Consider the following 19,456-nt stretch of genomic DNA (forward strand, 5'->3'; position numbering starts at 1 on the left):
AGTCGAACTGAATTTTTGAGCACATCTAAAGGCATGCTTCTGCATTCGTTTAAAGCTTGATCCACTTAGAATTTGGCCCCACGAAATTAGACATTTCATTGCCGAATAAGTACATAAAAAGGTGGTTCAGGTTTTATTATACAGGGAATTAAATAAACTTTGAAGGAAAAAAATATCGAAAAATGATTCATTAGCATTTCGGGTTAATGCTCGGACTTTTCTCTCTATACCAGTCGTTATTTTTTGCACAGTAGAACGATCAACTTAATCTGCCATTTTTTCACACCACTTCTCCATATAAGATGGTTTTCTGATTGTTTTGTACCATTGCTCAAGTTTCCCTATGATAATTGCCTAATATTTTTCGTTGGGACGAAAATTTGGGCATTTTGGTGGGTTGATAGTTTTTCAATAACGTCATTATCATTCGGTTCATACCATTCCATTACATCCCGTCTGTAATGGCAGCTTGTTAAGTCAGGCCAAAGCAACACCGGACAGTCGTGTGATTGAATGGATGGCAAAAATCGCTTCTGAAGACACTCCTCCTTGTATATTTGCCCATTTATGTTCGCTCCAATGATGAAAACTTTAGTTTTCTTTCCACAACTGCAGATACTTTGACATACCATCAATTTGTGGGCAATCTTGCCTGCATATACATATTTCAATTTTCCTGGGGCACTACCCTTCCGTTTGGCAAGGTAAAACTTGTATCAGGGAATTGAAAGTCAATTTCAATATTAATTTCATTGCCCATCAAAATACATCAATTGTATTTCGTCAGAACTTGCTCTTGCACGATGTTTGGCAACCAGGTTCTGTTTCAGGGTCCTTTTGGGACGCTTACTGACATCATACGACTTGAAACCTTCGCGCCGACAGATTATTTGAGATGTGCTGTACGGCGTAGTGAACCTTTCGCTAAATCACGCAAGGAAATCCTAAAATGGTTCCGAACTGCTCTGCAGACTTTCACTTGTAGTTTCTGGTCGTATGTTCCATTTCTACGATTGTTTTGTGCTACGCGATCCAGCAATAGTGTTTCCCGATAACGTTTGACAGTTTTTACAGTCAATTTCGCTAATTTTAGATACTTTGAAATCATTCCTCCTGACCATGTTGGATTTCCAACGTTAGTGTGCAAAATTTGTTCCCATCTCTCGCGTTCCATTTTCGATAACTTTTGAACGTGAGCATCAATACTGATGAAACTTTCACCATAAATTAAACAAACCTTCCGCAACGATGTGATGTATTTTACTTCTCGGTACGTCCACCAGAGGCGCCGCAGTAATTGGGAAGAAACGGCCAAATACTAAGTGGAGCTAACTGGAGCTTTATGAAATTATTGATTATGGCTTGATAAAGTAAAATGCATTTAAATAAATGTCTATTTCATAAACTTAATTTGCTTTCGAATTTAAAATTAGTCATTTTGATATTTTCCATGTATCATATCAATATTCCGATACATCGGAAGTGTCGGCACATTCCTCCACTGACCCTATACAACTTCCTTCGGATTTATAATTTGATACTAGAACGTGTGGACAGTGTTACAAAGATTTCCAAAAACTGTCTATCGACTGGAAGCTACGCAATCAATTATGCATAACAGTTTGGAGGTCTATAAAAATTTGTTCACCAACTCGAACAGTTAGATGCGTTGGATGTGAATGGGTTTTCTAAAATGCGGACGTAGATAGGAGGTCCATTTTTCGGCCAACGATAGTGATGGGTGCGAAGAAGCGTCTTCACATTCACGCTATCTATCTGTTCATTTAACATAAATCGAGTCGTACGTGCGACTATAAAACTAATCTGTGGTGAAATGACCAAAAGTGGACATCGTCGCTAGTTGCTAGATTTAGTTCTAATAAAAGTAATATCTGAATAAATTTTCTGCTGCGATTGACTGATTGCTTTTCTTCAGAGGAAAATTCTTTATTTCCGTTTCCAAATACTTTTCTTTTAAATTTATAGCTATTGATTTTTTTTGCCTACTAATGGGGAAAGGGAGATCCACAATACGACAACCCGCCCTTCCACAGAAAGGGAAGTTTTGCAGTTCGCGGTGCTCTTTGGAACCTTAAAGGCATTCGTTAATGGTCGAAAAAGAGTGATGGAAGAAATGGAAGGCGCACATTTTTGGTATATGAAAACAGCCTACCAGCCCACAACTTCGATGGACACGAATTAGTTTTATGGTGTCATAATAGCTAAGGGACTGACTGGCCGTGCGCTATCTGTGGCCTGATGTCGCCCCGTCAGTCGAAGGTTATGGACTATCGCTCGAAAGTGGCACTGCTGCAGTCAGCAAACTGTGGGACGTCGTCGGACGGCCCAAGGGAACCGGTTCTGATAACTTCTTTTATTAGAAGACTAGCTTTATGTACCCGGCCTTGCTCGGAGTTGCCAGTTTAATTCGCAGTTTTTTTCACCATCGGAATTGGAATAGGTCAAAAGGATAATTGTGTTTTCTTATTGATATTTCATCATTTGATTAAAAGAAGGTAGATTACATTTGAAAACATTGACTGATTTTGAAAATGGGATCAAACCCAAAATCGCTTTATTCCGGGCAAACGTCTATTTCTAAAGAAGGAAAAACATACACCGATGCCTTATTCCGGAAAAACGTCTATTTTTAAAGAAATGATCACATTTACCGTCCAGAAGGAAACACTTTAATCATTGCTTTTCTCTGGGCAAACCATGATTTCGATGAAGTGTTGAGTTGATCGATCCCTGTCATCTTCGCCTTCTTAAGAAAAGAATGTTTGTTCCAAATTTGGTTGAAATCGGGCAAGGGGTACAGAAGTTATGCTGGAACATTGGATCATTGCATACCTTGCTTTTATTTATTAATCTTGAATCATTATCATATAATTATCATACCTTTTAAAATTTGGAATAAAGGTTACTCGATTATGGATCACTATGCAATTTGATCATTCATAATCATCAATCATTAATCATATCGATCGTTAATCATTAACCATACACATAGTGTGTCAACATTTAATCACGATCGGTAATCGTTAATCATAATCCAACGGTTTTTTCATCTATTATTCATAATCGTTAATTATTGTCAAAATGAATTTAATCATTAATCATTATCAGTCATCATTTTCAAAAATTATAATTCATTAATCATAATCTTTAATCATAGAGTTGAATGATTTAATCATTTAATCTGCTTAGAATTGGTCCTGGGGGTCAGGAGTTACACTGAATTGCCCGTTTTCTAAAGACAACCGCTTTCCCTTTACCCTTCCTCTTTTCTCAACGGCCATTTCACCCCCTTTGTTATCTTCTCCTAGGGATAGAAAATGTGTGTACCAAATTTGGTTGAAATCGGTACAGGGGTTCAGAAGTTACACTAAATTGCCCGTTTTCTGAACAATACCCTCCCTTCAGACCCCTACCCCCTTATCCAAATTTCCCTCCCGTACGATCGGCTCCTCATAGTGAATATGTGTACAAAATTTGATTGAAATCGGTCCTGGGGTTGGGAGTTACACTGAGTTGCTCGTTTTCCAAAGACAACACCTCCCCTATACCCTCCCTTTTTCCAATGACCATCCCATCCCCTTTGTTATCTTTTCCTTATGATGTAGAATGTGTGTACCAAATTTGGTTGAAATCGGTACAGGGGTTCATGATTTACTTTGAATTGCCCGTTTTCTAAACAAAACCCCTCCTCCAGACCCCTCCCCTTTCCCAAATCCCTCCCATATGATTACCTCCTCGTAGTGAATATGTGTACAAAATTTGGTTGAAATCGGTCCTGGGAGTTGAAAGTAACACTGAATTGCTCGTTTTCTGAACAAAACCCCTCCCACCACCCCTCCCCTTTTCTACATGACCATCCCACCCTTTGTTAACTTCCTCTGAGGATAGAGAATGTCTGTACCAAATTTGGTTGAAATCGGTCCTGGGCGTTGAAAGTTACACAGAATTGTTCGTTTGTGGAACAAAACCCCTCCCACCACCCCTCCCCTTTTCTACATGACCATCCCACCCCTTTGTTAACTTCCTCTGAGGATAGAGAATGTCTGTACCAAATTTGGTTGAAATCGGTCCTGGGAGTTGAAAGTTACACAGAATTGTTCGTTTTCTGAACAAAACCCTCCCACCACCCCTCCCCTTTTCTACATGACCATCCCACCCCTTTGTTAACTTCCTCTGAGGATAGAGAATGTCTGTACCAAATTTGGTTGAAATCGGTCCTGGGAGTTGAAAGTTACACAGAATTGTTCGTTTTCTGAACAAAACCCTCCCACCACCCTCCCCTTTTCTACATGACCATCCCACCCTTTGTTAACTTCCTCTGAGGATAGAGAATGTCTGTACCAAATTTGGTTGAAATCGGCCAAGTGGTTCAGAAGTAGTTAGCGAACATACATACATAGATTGGTTTTTATATATATAGAAGAAGAAAAAATGCGCATCAAGAAGGTCGTGCGACATTCGGTAAATATTGTTTGCGTGTTGTTTTTCGGTCGCGTAGGAGGTGAAAGTTTTGAAATAGTATGTAGGCTTTTGTTGGATAAATTAATCAGCTGTTTAGGAGTATTTGAGATAATGGATTGCCAAACAGAACTGAAATGGATTTTTGAATAACTTTAATATAAATTGCGCACGATAAACGGACGTCGCGTAACGATGAAAAATAAGTGAAAGTAGCTGATAGAGCAGATTATGGTTACTCCACTGGTTTTTAAATCTAAGGTATGGAACGATTTTGACAGTTATAAAGTGATTGAATATGTAAAAAATGTCACGAAATTGTCACCAGATTCAAATTACCAAACATGTTGGAGCCAAATCTAAGTGAAAGAAGCTCTTTGAAAATGTCAGACAAATGCAGACAGTTTACGTGATTATGTTTGCATCAACACAATAAGTGTCTCGTTTCGCCAGTGTGGAGTTCACTCTTTGGCTCTGGTAGTGACGTTTATTTTACGTTTAATCGTAAATCAAATGATTTGTTACTTATTCGATTCAGGTAATTAATTGTGGGAGATGCAAGAGCTTATTTCAATCCCAACACTTTTTCATTTAGATAGTAGTGGAATTCAAATCAATTACGGATATATTTCATTCGTAATGGATCTGGGAAATGTATGATCATTTTAATAAATTTATGCATTATTTGTACGCTTTTAAATTAAGTACTGTTTTACTCCTAATGTATTCGTATATTGTAACCAAACGACATAGGCCTTCATTGACTCTTTATTGTTCATCGACAAAGAACGAGAATGAAATTAAAACAAAGCGCGCGGGTCGGTTGCATTTTAAATTATTGATGACTGTTCTTTGTCGCTGCTAAGCCAAACACACGTGCTAATATTTATTTTAGCCCATCGACATAACCGAGGGCCAATTTTTCCCACATGACTGGACAGGTTCCGAATCATCAATTTTCCAGCCCATAGAACCACGCAAACATCCTGACTTTCCCCGCTCGCCATAACTTTAACACTCACACATTCCGGAGCTCTATGAGCCATGTCCTGTTTGTAATCGTGTTCCGTCACGATGATGACGACAAAATTCATACCGTGAAAATCGTTTCTTCCTTGTACGGCTGCTGGCACAGCGGGACGAATTGAAAAGAAGATCCTTAGGGTCGTAGTCTGGAAAAGTATTGTATGATTTCGCAATCATGCAAATATGAGTGGTAAAGATTCTCAAACAATTTTTACTCAATGCTATGTCATTTGTTTTAGATCTACATTATTTTAAAAAGCACCACCATTTCTAACAAATTTGATGCATTTGGCCTAATCTTCATAGTGTTTTCTTGATATATCGATATTAAAAATAAAAATCATTAAATTCTAAAATGCATCTGCCCTTATTTACTACATTTCATCCCCCTGTGTGCCGCTCCGTCCCATGTTTATCCACTGACTTCGGTGCTTGTTTGAATTGTAATGGCGTTTCTTCTACTGACGACATCCCGCACCCGGACTATCCATCATTTCCAGGACTCCAGGTTTTCCTCAAAAAAGGGGGAGCATCGGCTGGAAACTGACTCGGCAGAACAAATCCGATTGACGGTGGTAAAGGGGCGACCAGCATGCAAACGGGGAAGTTCGGAGATTTTCGTTGCCTTGTGTGTTGGGGAATGTTTTTCCGCCTGCACTGGCACGGTAAACAGATCCGGCGAGTCACACGACGAGCTCCGCCACAAATTAGAGGAAAATTTGATTTCATTGTGTCAATACGTAATCAATTATTAACGAATTATCTTAATTGAAAACGTACAAAAAAAGCTTTCGTTCCCGGTGGAAGTGATATGGCAGTGATGTTGTTGGTGGTGTACAGCAGAACGAGGAAAACAAAATGCAGAGAGGTATGGCGGAGGTGGAAAACACGCATAGTCCTGGTATGAAAAGTGTTTGATCGCGACAGACATGGATCCACCTCACGTGGGCACTCATGCTAGATATAATATTGACTTTATCGGCTGAACGAAGGTCACGCATAAATAATTTTCCAACCAAAGTCCGGAAGCAGGTATACTGTTTACTCAATAATATCGCTAATTGAATGAATATTTACGGCATGCAACGATACTCTAACAGGGTCTTCAGTTTCCCGTAATGCTGGGTAGACACCTTTTCGTGGTGCATTACGGAGTTAGATCTACCACACTGTGCTCTAGTTCTTACTATTCTTGTTAATACTTATGAGTAATAGTCGGAAGAGTATGGAACGACTATAATTTGCAACTTTTGGATGGAGTCAATGGATTAAATTGTAAAAATGTAACTCAATTTTAGGCTAGTTTTGAAGCCGATGACATGAATCTCCAAGCTCCAGAGCGCTGATTAATTAGGAACAAAGCGGATAATAATTTGGTTGATGGTAATCAACGGCAGAAATGGATTTCCACTAGAAGCGCTATCAATGCGATCGTTGCTAATCTACTTTTTGCAGTCAGTTGCCCGATAACAGCTGTCTTTCCAAACCCCATCGATCGCTACGCTCCCGTTTCTGCTCGTTTCGAAATATTGATCAAACTGAGGATTAGAACCAAATCTGTAAGTTGCAATAATTTGACATTGATGCTTGCGATGCACTTACGGGATTGGTTGGTTTACTGAAAACGATTGCTATACTGTTGGCAAATTTTCAGTAGTAAATAATTATAAATCAAAACTATATGAAGCGATTACTCTTCCTTGATCGAATTCAATAATTTATTTAGTTTACATCTAAACAGATAACACTGAATCAACCCTTTTACGCCACAATACACGGTTCTAGGCCGCGTCTCTCCATCCTCGAATGCACCCCACGCTCGCCAAGTTGTTTTGCGCCTGGTCTGCCCACCCTGCTCACTGCGCTCCACGCCGTCTTGTACCAGCCGGATCCAAAACGAACACCATCTTTGCAGGGTTGCTATCCGGCATTCTTGCAACATGCCCTGCCCATCGTACCCTTCCAGCTTTAGCTACCTACTGGGTTCGCCGTAGAGCTGGGCGAGCTCATGGTACATTCTTCGCCGCCACACACCGCCTTCTTGCACACCCCCAAAGATGGTCGTAACAAGAACCCGTCTCTCGAATACTCCGAGTGCTTGCAAGTCCTTCTCGAGCATTGTCCATGTTTCATGTCCGTAGAGGACTACTGGTCTTATCAGCGTCTTGTAGAGGAAACTGGGGTAATAAGCACCCCCGGGGCAAAACGACCCTTTGGCATTTTTGAGTACATTTTCGTCGATTTTTCCAGAGTATTTACTACAGCCCATGTAGTTCGGATCTCGAACTTCCAATCCAGTACTGAACATTCTTGAAAATATTCCTAGAACATCGCTAAATGTATCAAAAGGTTGTTTTACCCCGGGGATGCATATTACCCCAGTTACCCCTACATGACACATTTGGTGCGGTGGTGAATCTGTTTTGACCGCAGTAACACTGCTTCCCAGGCGGGCCCTGTCGCGCTCGGTTCAGCGCACAAGCATGTACTTTGTCTTCGATGCATTCACCACCAGTACAACTTTTGTTGCTTCACGTTTCAGACGGGTGTACAACTCTACCACCTTTGCAAATGTTCGGTCGACAATGCCCATGTCATCTGCGAAACAAATAAATTGACTGGATCTGTTGAAAATCGTACCCCGGCTCTCCGCATGACACCTTCTAGCGCAACAGGCACGAAAGTCCATCACCTTGTCTTAGTCCCTGGCACGATTCGAACGAACTGGAGTGCTCGTCCGAAATCTTCACTTGCACACCATCCATCGTTGCTTTGACCAGTCTGGTAAGCTTGCCAGGGAAGCTGTTCTCGACCATAATTTTCCATAGCTCTACGCGGTCTATACTGTCGTATGCCGCCTTGAAATCAACGAACAGATGGTGCGTTGGGACCTGGTATTCACGGCATTTTTGAAGGATTTGCCGTACAGTAAAGATCTGGTCCGTTGTCGAGCGGCCGTCAACGAAGCCGGCTTCATAACTTCCCACGAACTCATTCACTAATGGTGACAGACGACGGAAGATGATCTGGGATATCACTTTGTAGGCGGCATTAAGGATGGAGATCGCTCGAAAGTTCTCACACTCCGACAAGCTGCCTTTATTGTAGATGGGGCATATAATCCCTTCCTTCCACTCCTCCGATGGCTGTTCAGTTTCCCAGATTCCGACTATCAGTTTGTGTACGCAAGTGGCCAGCTTTTCTTGACCCATCTTGATGAGCTCATCTCCGATACCATCCTTACTAGCTGCTTTATTGGTATTTGGCTGTTGGATGGCATCCTTAACTTCCCTCAAGGTTGGGCTGGTTGGATTCCATCGTCCGCTAAACTGACGTAGTCATCTCCTCCGCTGCTAGAGGGACCCTCCTCAGCCGTGCGGTAAGACGCGTGGCTACAAAGCAAAACCATGCTGAGGGTGGCTGGGTTCGATTCCCGGTGCCGGTCTAAACAATTTTCGGATTGGAAATTGTCTCGACTTCCCTGGGCATAAAAGTATCATCGTGTTAGCCTCATGATATACGAATGCAAAAATGGTAACTTGGCTTAGAAACCTCGCAGTTAATAACTGTGGAAGTGCTTACCCAGCCAACACAAAGTCGCATATGCTAGCGAATAAGTATACATGGTGGAGGCGATATATCCGCATGCCTCCATTTGACTGCATGCAAAATGTATCTATATGGCCTCCACTTTGTACACTTATTCGCTATAATATACGATCTTGTGTTTGCTGGGTAATGAACATTAAGCTGCGAGGCGGCTCTGTCCCAGTGTTGCGATGTAATGCCAATAAGAAGAAGAAGAAGATCTCCTCCGCTGCCTTAAATTTCCCTGCCTGTACTTTCAGCGTCATTTAGATGTTCCTCGTAGTGCTGCTTCCACCTTTCGATCACCACAAGTTCGTCCGTCAAGATGCTCCCATCCCTATCCTGCACATTTCAGCTCGTGACACGAATCCTTTGCGGGATGCGTTGAGATTCTGATAGGACTTGCGTGTTTCTTGAGAACGGCACAGTTGTTCCATCTCCTCGCACTCCGAAATGAAGTCTACTGATGCTGAAATCATAAATATCGCCCTCTTCATGGGTTTTAAGACCTGGTGACCTGGGACCCGAGGACTGGATTAATTCGGTAATATTGCGGACCAGAAAAAGTTGAATGTAAAACTAGAGGCTATTGAACACAAAAATATGAGTTCAAATATTTCCATATCGTGTAATTTTCAGAATGTTTAACTGTGTAGATCTTAGACATCCAAGCTGGTAACAACGATGAATAAACGCCAATAAAACGGTGAACTTGGCTTCTAAGTGACCATAGTGTATAACGTGTGCGAGTTATAAGCCACATGCTGTTCGAGAGCCTGAAGTTTTCCGTTTCGACCAAGACCGTTTATTTGGATTTCCCGGACCCGGACTCTACGTTCCGAGTTCTTCGGCCTAAGCTAGAGGCGAAAAAGTGACACCGATTTTGTCCCGACGTTCTCGTCGACTCGTCCAACCCTTGTAGAAGCGGTAGCAATCTGGGTCGGTTAGAAGCCTAATAGAAGCAACCACCGGAGACTAACCGTTGCCGCCACTGCATCTACGACCATTCGCCGCCCTCGCCGTTGCCGTCATCCGATATTCGCGGCCACCGTTTCCCGTCTAAACGCCATCTTTCAAGCCGAATACACGACAGCTTCTGAGCCGACTCCCCGCCATCTTCCCAGCCAACTACTCGCCATCTTGGAAGCCTACTTATCGGCGATCGTTGGATACTTCATCATCGGAGTGAGCCCCATTTCTGATACCAGCTTATCCTTCATCGATGCTATAAGCCGAAACATCCACCCCACCGGTGTGGGCGAGCCCGACACAGCAGAGTGCGATTGAATTCGCATCCTATACCGTCCCGCCCAGCCCGTTACTGGGGGACATGGAGTGCGATCCTCTCGTTTAATAAACAATGTGCACTCGCTTGACTGTGGATATACAACAGTAAAGCACATGTGGAGATTGGGCAAATCAAGCATCCGAAAGATATTCAATTTGCAAAAAAGAGAGCCAACCGCGGTGGAGGTTGGTACTCGGATTCTGATGGCTTTTCCGCAAACGTGACCTTTAAGTGGTCTTGTTGTGTAGTGGTTATCACGCCTATCTAGAGAGTAGGAGGTTGAGGGTTCGAGTCCCTCCAAGACACGTGGATTCTTTTTCGCAAATTTCATATCAATTTGTCCATTTCGAAACATATGCTGTGCATATACACAGCCAAGATATTTAACAAAAAAATAAATTTACAAAGTTTGTCCCTATTTTCCCGTAATCGTGATTTGGATTAAATATCAATTGTTACTCGCCGGTAACAAGGCACTATCGACTCTACGACACTACCCATAATTCCATTACCCATAATGCCATTACCCCGAAGGCCACTACCCCGAATGGGTCACTACCCCGAATTAGTTATTATCTCAAATTTATAATTCATTTCAATGAAAAAGGTATTACTCAATAATAGTTTATTAGAATTCATATGGATAATTAACAATTGTTTTAAGTATTAATCAACAGCAGGGCGACTCCAGTCAAGTAATCTAAACAATTTTTACGAGAATCTTGATCGTAGCTCCGTACTAATTTTTCGAGCTGATTGTCCTTTATCACTTCCTTCTTGCGACGTTATTGACAAAGTTCACCTTGTAAGGCTCGCAAGTACTCAACGTTAGAGTTTCGTTCTTCAAGCTGGAACTGTTTCAGTACAGTATAGAACGAAGGATTTTCATTACGTAAAATCCCGTTCCACTTCGTGTGCCATCCTTCAAGATTATTGGAGGTTCGGGGCAGATTGTGCAGCACGTTCTCATACACAGACCAGAGAGTTGGAGGAAATTTCGGGCCACGTCGAATCGTTTTTTTAGACGGCCCGCGAACATAAAACTCGTCAAAATAACGGAAAAGATCCTTCAGTACGCTGGGGCATCGCCTTTGTAGTTTGTCGAAAGCCGTTGGTATATCTTGCGCTGGCAAGAAGGCCAAGGCAACAAGCTGCTTGAATGACAATCCTATAATGTTGTTCTTACCGTATTCACGTTGCAGCCCAAGTTTTTTCAATTTCCGAAATAAACTTTGGTTCAAATGAAAAAAGCAACCATGTAAGGAAGCCGATGGAAATAATGCTTTGGCAGCATTAATTTCTGCTAGCTCGAAATCAGTTAAGATCATTTGGGGATCTAGATCAAGATCGTGATCTTCTGCGATTTCGCATAATTTTGAAAACGCTATGGTATATGTCGATTCATTTTTCTTAGGCAACAACATGAATACGACGGGCACAAATCTCCTCGTTGCCGCTTGACCAATATTTGCATGGATCGTGAATATTTGAGTGAAGGAACGAGGAGCTGTGCAGAAAGTACCGTCCATAATCCAAATTGTAGCTTCCGATAAAAGCTGCAACTGTCTTGCCGATGAAAAAAAAATCATAAGGGTTGTGTACAAGACACGACCGCCCGACGTAAACTACGTAAAACAGTTTGGTGAAATGAAGAATCTAGTGCCAGTGCAAGAATACATATTTGCAGCAGCTCTCTACAATACGCGCTCGTAATTCTGCTACGAACGGCAACGTAATTCTTCTACGACGTCTTACTTTGAACAAATTCGTCTCGCCTCAATCTGCCTATGTTTAAAATGGTGACCCTGAGAAGAATCGATTAATTCCCAATAATGCATATCGAATCACTAACGACCACACGTCCGTCGCCATTGGCTGGAATAACAAAACCAAATAAGAATCATGAAAGAATTTCACTTGAATGCCAGTGAAGCCATTCATGCGAATACATAATTGCAACTTCTCCTTCTGACGCGCGCTCGGACCGGCACTAATGCTATGATTCCGCTACCGATACCAAACAATTATGCTTTGTTCTATGAAAAAAGTTTGTCTTATATCAACTTTCTCAATCACTTATCAATCACTGAAGCATTGTTCAAAATGAAGTCCACAGCAAGAAGAGTAGTTAAGTGCTAGACAAACATCATATAATTGAGCTCAGAATCACGCTGGAATATTTCACTGTTAAATTTTCTAGTTCCTAGCGGTCGCACTGTAGACAAATTGTTTCAACTTAACCTTCTTCCCAAACATAATGGTGGTTCTGAAAAGAACCGATTCATTCCCACTTATGTGCCTCACCAACAACAACTACTGGACTGCGTGACAGCCATCCGATGATTCGGCTCTACGCACGCCGTTAATTGCCAGATCCAAAAATGCTGCTTGTAACACGGATGTAAAGATGTACTGCTGTTGCCACGACCGCCACCACCATCGAACGAAAAATTTTCATCCGCACCACCACAGCCGTTGTCGCTGGGACCGCTTCTGGACGCCTTGGTCCGCTTTCCATGAAATCCAGAATGAAAATGACGCGCGCACGCGAAACACGGGGCTTTTTATACACAGGGAAAACGAAGCAGTGGATCAAAAGGCCCGTACCTTACTACAATCTGATGTCCGTGTTGGGGATTTATGAACGGAATTGAATTTTTCACCCGGTTTGGAAAGAAATAAACTTACAATGTTATGAAAACTCATATGTGAATATGTACGTTATGTGGAAGATATTGATTTGAAAAATGTATTGGAGGTAACCACTTTCCCTTCGATGGGACTCGAACCCATGACCCTACAGTACACTAGACTGGTGCTTTAACCAACTAAGCTACGAAGGACCTCCGTCGGCCTTCGCAACCTAGCGGCTACTGAACGAGCTCGAGATTCCCAAATTGGACGCATAGTCAAATCACTCGCAATCCATTTATCAAGCCAATACTTCCACATGTGTATTGTACACGTCCACATTAGAGGAGCGTGAGTATTTAGAATGTCTGGCGGCTATACACATTCTTCATCAGCAACGGTACTGATCAAGTGAGGTTGTGTAAGCTATTTGCCAGTCGGTCGTCAAGCTCAGACCCGACCGCATTGCGTAGGCAAGAGCACGCAACTCAAGTTCAGTTCAATCAAAGGTAATTGCCTATTTCCGGGGATTAAACCACCCGACTTGGACGTTAATTTACAACATTTTGAATAGTTTAACGTTGATAATCAATAGTATCAATAGAATTGTCAAATTGCTGGAGAGTTTCCGAATCTATTGATAAGCAAATCTCGAAAATCCATCGAAAGATAAAGACGCTATTAGCGTTTGAAATCTATCCTAATTTCATGACGGTCTCGAATTTAGAAACTTCCGTTTTACACCCTGTATCTGAGTCTTCCCCTTAGACGTAGTTTACGTCAAAATTGCTGGCAAATTAATTCTTTTGTGTAAAATGGTGATTCTGAAAAATCATAATATTGAGAGAAAATTTCACTTGGCAACAACTGACGCCATCCATACGAATACATATTTGCAGCACCTACGATGCGCGCCCGTAATTGTGCTGCTGGAATAATAAAACCGAATAAGAATTTCACTGCCACTGAAGCCATCTCCCTCCGACGCGCACTCGTGATTCTGCTACGGACGGCAGGCAACTTTATGGCATCGCCAAGCGGTTAATTTTCACTTTGAATAAAATTCGCCTCGCCTCAATCTTCCTTTGTGTAGAATGGTGGCCCTGAGAAGAACCGATTAGTTCCAGATATGTCGACGACGACCACACGATCCACGACACGGGCAGGAATTCGTTCAGCAACTCTGCCGAGGCTTGATTTCAAATGAAATGCCTCACGCGGGGGGGAAAGCAGTTTTCTTATCTATATATATAAAAACCAATCTATGTATGTATGTTCGCTAACTACTTCTGAACCACTCGTCCGATTTCAACCAAATTTGGTACACAAATTCTCTATCCTCAGGGGAAGTTAACAAAGGGGGTGGGATGGTAATTTGGAAAAGGGGGAGGGGAGATGGGAGGGGTTTTGTTTAGAAAACGAACAATTCAGTGTAACGCTCAGCTCCCAAGACCGATTTCAACCAAATTTTGTACACATATTCACTATGAAGAGACGATCATATGGGAGGGTAATTTGGAAAGGGGGCTGGGGTCTGGTGGGAGGGGTATTCTTCAGAAAACGGGCAATTTGGTGTAACTTCTGAACCCCTGGACCGATTCCAAATTTGGTACACACATCCTCTATCCTAAGGAGAAGATAACAAAGGGGAGGGGGGGTGGTCATTCGGAATGGAGGGAAGGTATGGGGGATGGATTGTCTTTGGAAAATGAGTAATTCAGTGTTACTCCCAACCCCCAGGACCGATTTCAACCAATATTTTTACACATATTCAATATAAGGAGCCAATCATATGGGAGGCCGATATGGAAAACAGGGGAGTGTTCTGGAGGGAGGGATATTGTTCAAACAATCCAGTGTAACTTCTGAACCCCCTGAACAGATTGCAACCAAATTTGGTACACATATTCTCTATCCTAAAAAGAAGACAACAAAAGGGGTAGGAAGGTCATTGTAAAAAGGGGGACGGTGGGGGTGAGGAACTCATTAAAGTACGAAAAATCAGGATAACTGTTAATCCCCAGGTCAGATTTCAACCAGATTTGGAACACACATTCTCTATCTCAAAGGGAAGATAACAAAGGGGTTGAGAGAGTCATTAGGAAAAGGGAAGGACGGGGTGTATTGTTTAGTTAACTATCTTTTGGAGCTTTTGAGCCCCTCCACCAATTTGCATCAAATGTGGAACACATATTCTCTAACAAAGGAGGAAGGAAGGAAGGGCATGTGAATGAAACGAACGTTTTACGTACACCCAAAAAACAAATCTGACAATTATTGTATAAAATCTGGGCATATACAATTCTGTAAGCTTTTTATACAAATATTGTATTAAAATAATACAAATCTGTATAATTTTAATACAATATTTGTATAAAAATCTTACAGAATTGTATATGCCCAATTAAGAACTTCTGTAAGGTTCTTATGCAGAACTGTATTAAAATCTGCCATCTCCTGGTTGGGTGTACCTTTTAAATGCATGGGTCCGTTTAAACCAAATTTGGGACACATACTCTCAATCCTAAGGGGACGATTGTAGAGGAGTTGGAGGGTCATTGAAGAAAGTGGTAAAACTACTGAACCTCTTTACCGATATCCTTAAAAATTAGGACATATATCCTTTATACTTAGCATGCGATTATAAATGTAGTTGAACGGAAACAGGAGGTGTACAGGAGGAGTAAAGGGCGTGAGGTTAAGCATCAGTAGGTCAGCCGTGAAAAACGTAAGAGATAATGTACGATAGGCATATCTAACGTTGGGCATACTTTAAATTCCCCATTCTTCAGTTTAGTAATTTGTAAAATTACCCGGAAATTAATCCTTTTAGTTAAAAAAATCACAAAAGATAAACATTTTCCCGGAAATAACATATCTCCAAAAATAACATTTTCCGCAAGTATCATATCCTTGAAAACATTTCTTCGAAAATGACATTTCGCCCGAGAATGAAAATTCCTCGAATATGCCATTCCTAAAAAAATTCCGCAAATATGATATTTCCTCGAAAATGTCATTTCCTCGAACGTGACATTTCCGCGAATATAACGTACGTTTCCTCAAAAATGACAAATTCTTAAAAATGATATTTCCCCGAATGTGACATTTTCTCGAATATGACATTTCGCTGAAAAAGACAATTTCTCGAAAATGACACTTCTCCGAATATGACAAAACTTTTTCGGTAAACTTTTTTTTTTCGCGGTAATATAATTCCCAAGAATATAACAAGAGTTTATTTGTCGGAATTAATGTTTTTAAAAGTGATATCTACCTTCTTTTAATCATTAGATGTTCTCAAACCAATCGTTTGAAGTATCAACAACGAAACACGGGGGTTATTGATTACCAACTGGTTTTAGCTAAATCAAATTGGCAATTCCAACAGCTGCGGAATCAAACTGGCAATCCCGGGCAAGGCCGGGTACATATAGCTAGTAATGAATAAAGATGGCTCATTAGTCCCGCCTCTTTGTTGTCCGGTATGACTGAAAATATTGTGTAACCGTCACACACTCTCCAAAGGGGCGTGGCTAAAGGTTCAACTTTATTGATTACAAGAAAGCAGCTCTTCCGCGCGTGTGAGCCATTTCGTTCGAGATGTCACAGAGAGCAGACCGTGGTACCACCATCGGCATCGGCGGAGCTCCTACCGGAAATTTTATTCCCGGCGATGGTGTGGGTCGCGCGGTCGTCGTCATTAACATTAGCAGCGCTAAGATACAATTTTCTTGTATGAAGTAGGGGGAATGACGGCTTTGGCAGGTTTTGTTCTATTATTGTCAGGGGGTTTTTGTTGGCCAAATTTATGAAATTTGACTACAATATCCTTTGATATGCAAAGAATGTTTAGGCCAAATATGAGCATAATTAGTTGCAGAAAACCCCCTGACAATAATAGAACAAAACCTGCCAAAGCCGTAATTTCCCCTACTAACGATTGGCTACCATCAATGAAAGTAGCTCTTAAGTCACAACTTGAGGCGAGATGAATTTTGATCAAAGTAAAACTTAATTGCTTGGTGATGGCAGATTGTTTTCCGTCGGTAGTAGAATCACGAGATCACGATTCAGAGAAAGACATAATTTTAGTAGATAGTCATCCATGCGAATACATTTGTGCAGCTTCTCCGTTTGACGCGCGCTCGTGATTCTACATACATACAGAAAACATACGATGATTCAACTCATCCATGAGTTTTAGGTGCTGAGTTGGGCTTGATTTGAATCGTTCATGAGTTTTTACCACAACAGACCAAACCACAGGCGTTATCGCTTAAACCGCGCTGGTCCGTTCTCCGTGACATCCAGAATGAAAATGACTCGCGCACGCGAAACACGGGGCTTTTTATACACAGGGAAAACGAAGCAGTGGATCAAAAGGCCCGTACCTTACTGCAATCTGATGTCCGTGTTGGGGATTTATGAACGGAATTGAATTTTTCACCCGATTTGGAAAGAAATAATATTTTCAATAGTTTAACGTTGATAATCAATAGTATCAATAGAATTGTCAAATTGCTGAATCTATTGATAAGCAAATCTCGAAAATCCATCGAAAGATAAAGACGCTATTAGCGTTTGAAATCTATCCTAACTTCGTGACGGTCTCGAATTTGGTTTTTTCGGTTTTACACCCTGTATCTGAGTCTTCCCCTTAGACGTAGTTTACGTCAATAATCACTGTTCCTTCATCACTTTTAACTGCGCTTTGGAGGAAAGGCTCACCGTCAATGGTGGTTCGGAAGCTAACGTCAATGTCATCATAATTATCAATGTCTTCTGGTTCTCTCAGCTTATTTCCTTTTCTGCGACGTTGAATAATTTTGCGCTGGGCTCTGCGGCTTAGTGAAGATTGCACCTGTGAAACGTTCAGAAATTGAAATCAATTTTGTGATTTTTCACTATTTTTGATATGCACTGCACAATTACCTCTGGTAGTGTAGAGCTTGAAACCTCACGCATGATTTTTTCAGGCTTGTCCGTTGTTTCAACAGCCCGACTTATTAGTTTTGCACGAAATTCAGCACTTGCTTCTCTCAGAGCACTGGGCTCATGGTTATGTTCTTTGGTGACAATAATGCTCTGGTGTCGGTCACTACCTCGAGTGATTGCACGGCCACCACATTGTCCACCTAACCCAGGTGTCCTACGAAGCTCGCAATCCCAATATTTTGCTGCATTAGTCTAATATTAAAAGCAAATTATAAAATGTAACAATAGAAAAAGAGAAACTTACTGTTCGATTGAGATGGTATGTGAAACCGTTGTAGCACAATTTCAGTTTGCCTCTAACTGTTCGGATGAGTTGTATGTCTTCGTCGTGTTGAATTTCTGACGTTGATGGCATAACCTCAATAGTTTTAGCATGGGTGGGTGATTTTTCCTTATTTCGTCGATTTCTAATAACCATGCTCCGGAATTTCCGTCTATGGTTTTTTTACGCTGTTCAAGTAAGTGATTTGTATCGTTGGCTATCCTTTTTCCTCCTGACCAGTTGGAGTCAGAAATCAATTGACTGTGCCGCTTTCTTGTATTCAACGATAGTGTTACCTCGATGGAATCTAGGAGTGTAATAACGTATATCCTAAGTTCGTAGGAAAAACAACTCTATCAGTATTTACCTTCATTGTTGTCCATAACCTAACTGTCTAAAGCGTGGTCCTCAACAACGTGTTTCGGTTGCCTCGTCAATCGCATTGCTTCGTCAGAAACTGGACTGGCATCAAAAATCACTTGACGGCGTGGTTTGTTATAGTTGGTTTTATTTCGCGATCGCGGTGAAGGGGTGGATTGGTTACTTTCCGAAAAACTGAAAAAACTGTCAGAAGCTCTCCTCTGCTCGCATTATACCGGACAGACGCGATTTGCGATTCATCACTATCTTTGCTATTTAAACTATGGTAGCGTTCTAATATGTGATCATATTCGAAATGTTTTCGGGGTACTGGCCTTTAGGGGTAATGGATTTCGGGGTAGTATCCCATTCGGGGTAGTGGTTTTCGGGGTTGTGTCCCATTCGGGGTAGTGGCCTTCGGGGTAATGGGATTCGGGGTACCGGCATTATGGGTAGTGGGGTGGAGCCGGCACTATCAGCTTCCAGAAAGACAGTAGAAACTGGTGTGGTATTCCTGATCGTAGGATAGCATTTACTCGATATTTTTTTCACTAGGAAAAAGGCGACTTTCTTTTTCGAAATATGAACACTGAATGGCAAAGTTCGGTTACCCTCCTTTTTTCTTGATCTTCTATTTGTCAAATTTCCAGCGCAACTTTGTTGAATTTCGCTAAAATTCATTTACCTGCACTAATAAGATTTTGTTCTCTGATTTCCATTCATCGAACTGGAATATTTGAAATACATTTAATTTTACCGATTTTATTTGGATTCAAACATAAAGTTTTCGATTCAGTGTATGCGTCATTCACTTTTCTTGATAT

At 41.4% G+C, this 19,456-nt stretch overlaps 1 non-coding gene across 1 annotated transcript; it reads right to left on the reverse strand.

The window, feature by feature from the left end:
- Positions 1-13,148: 13,148 nt before the first annotated feature.
- On the reverse strand, positions 13,149-13,224 carry Trnat-agu (transfer RNA threonine (anticodon AGU)). Its single transcript has one exon. It is a non-coding gene; the product is annotated as a tRNA-Thr (tRNA).
- Between the last annotated feature and the right edge of the window lie 6,232 nt (positions 13,225-19,456).

The sequence above is a fragment of the Armigeres subalbatus genome, chromosome 3 (genome assembly GCF_024139115.2).
Source record: "Armigeres subalbatus isolate Guangzhou_Male chromosome 3, GZ_Asu_2, whole genome shotgun sequence".
Taxonomy (NCBI): domain Eukaryota; kingdom Metazoa; phylum Arthropoda; class Insecta; order Diptera; family Culicidae; genus Armigeres; species Armigeres subalbatus.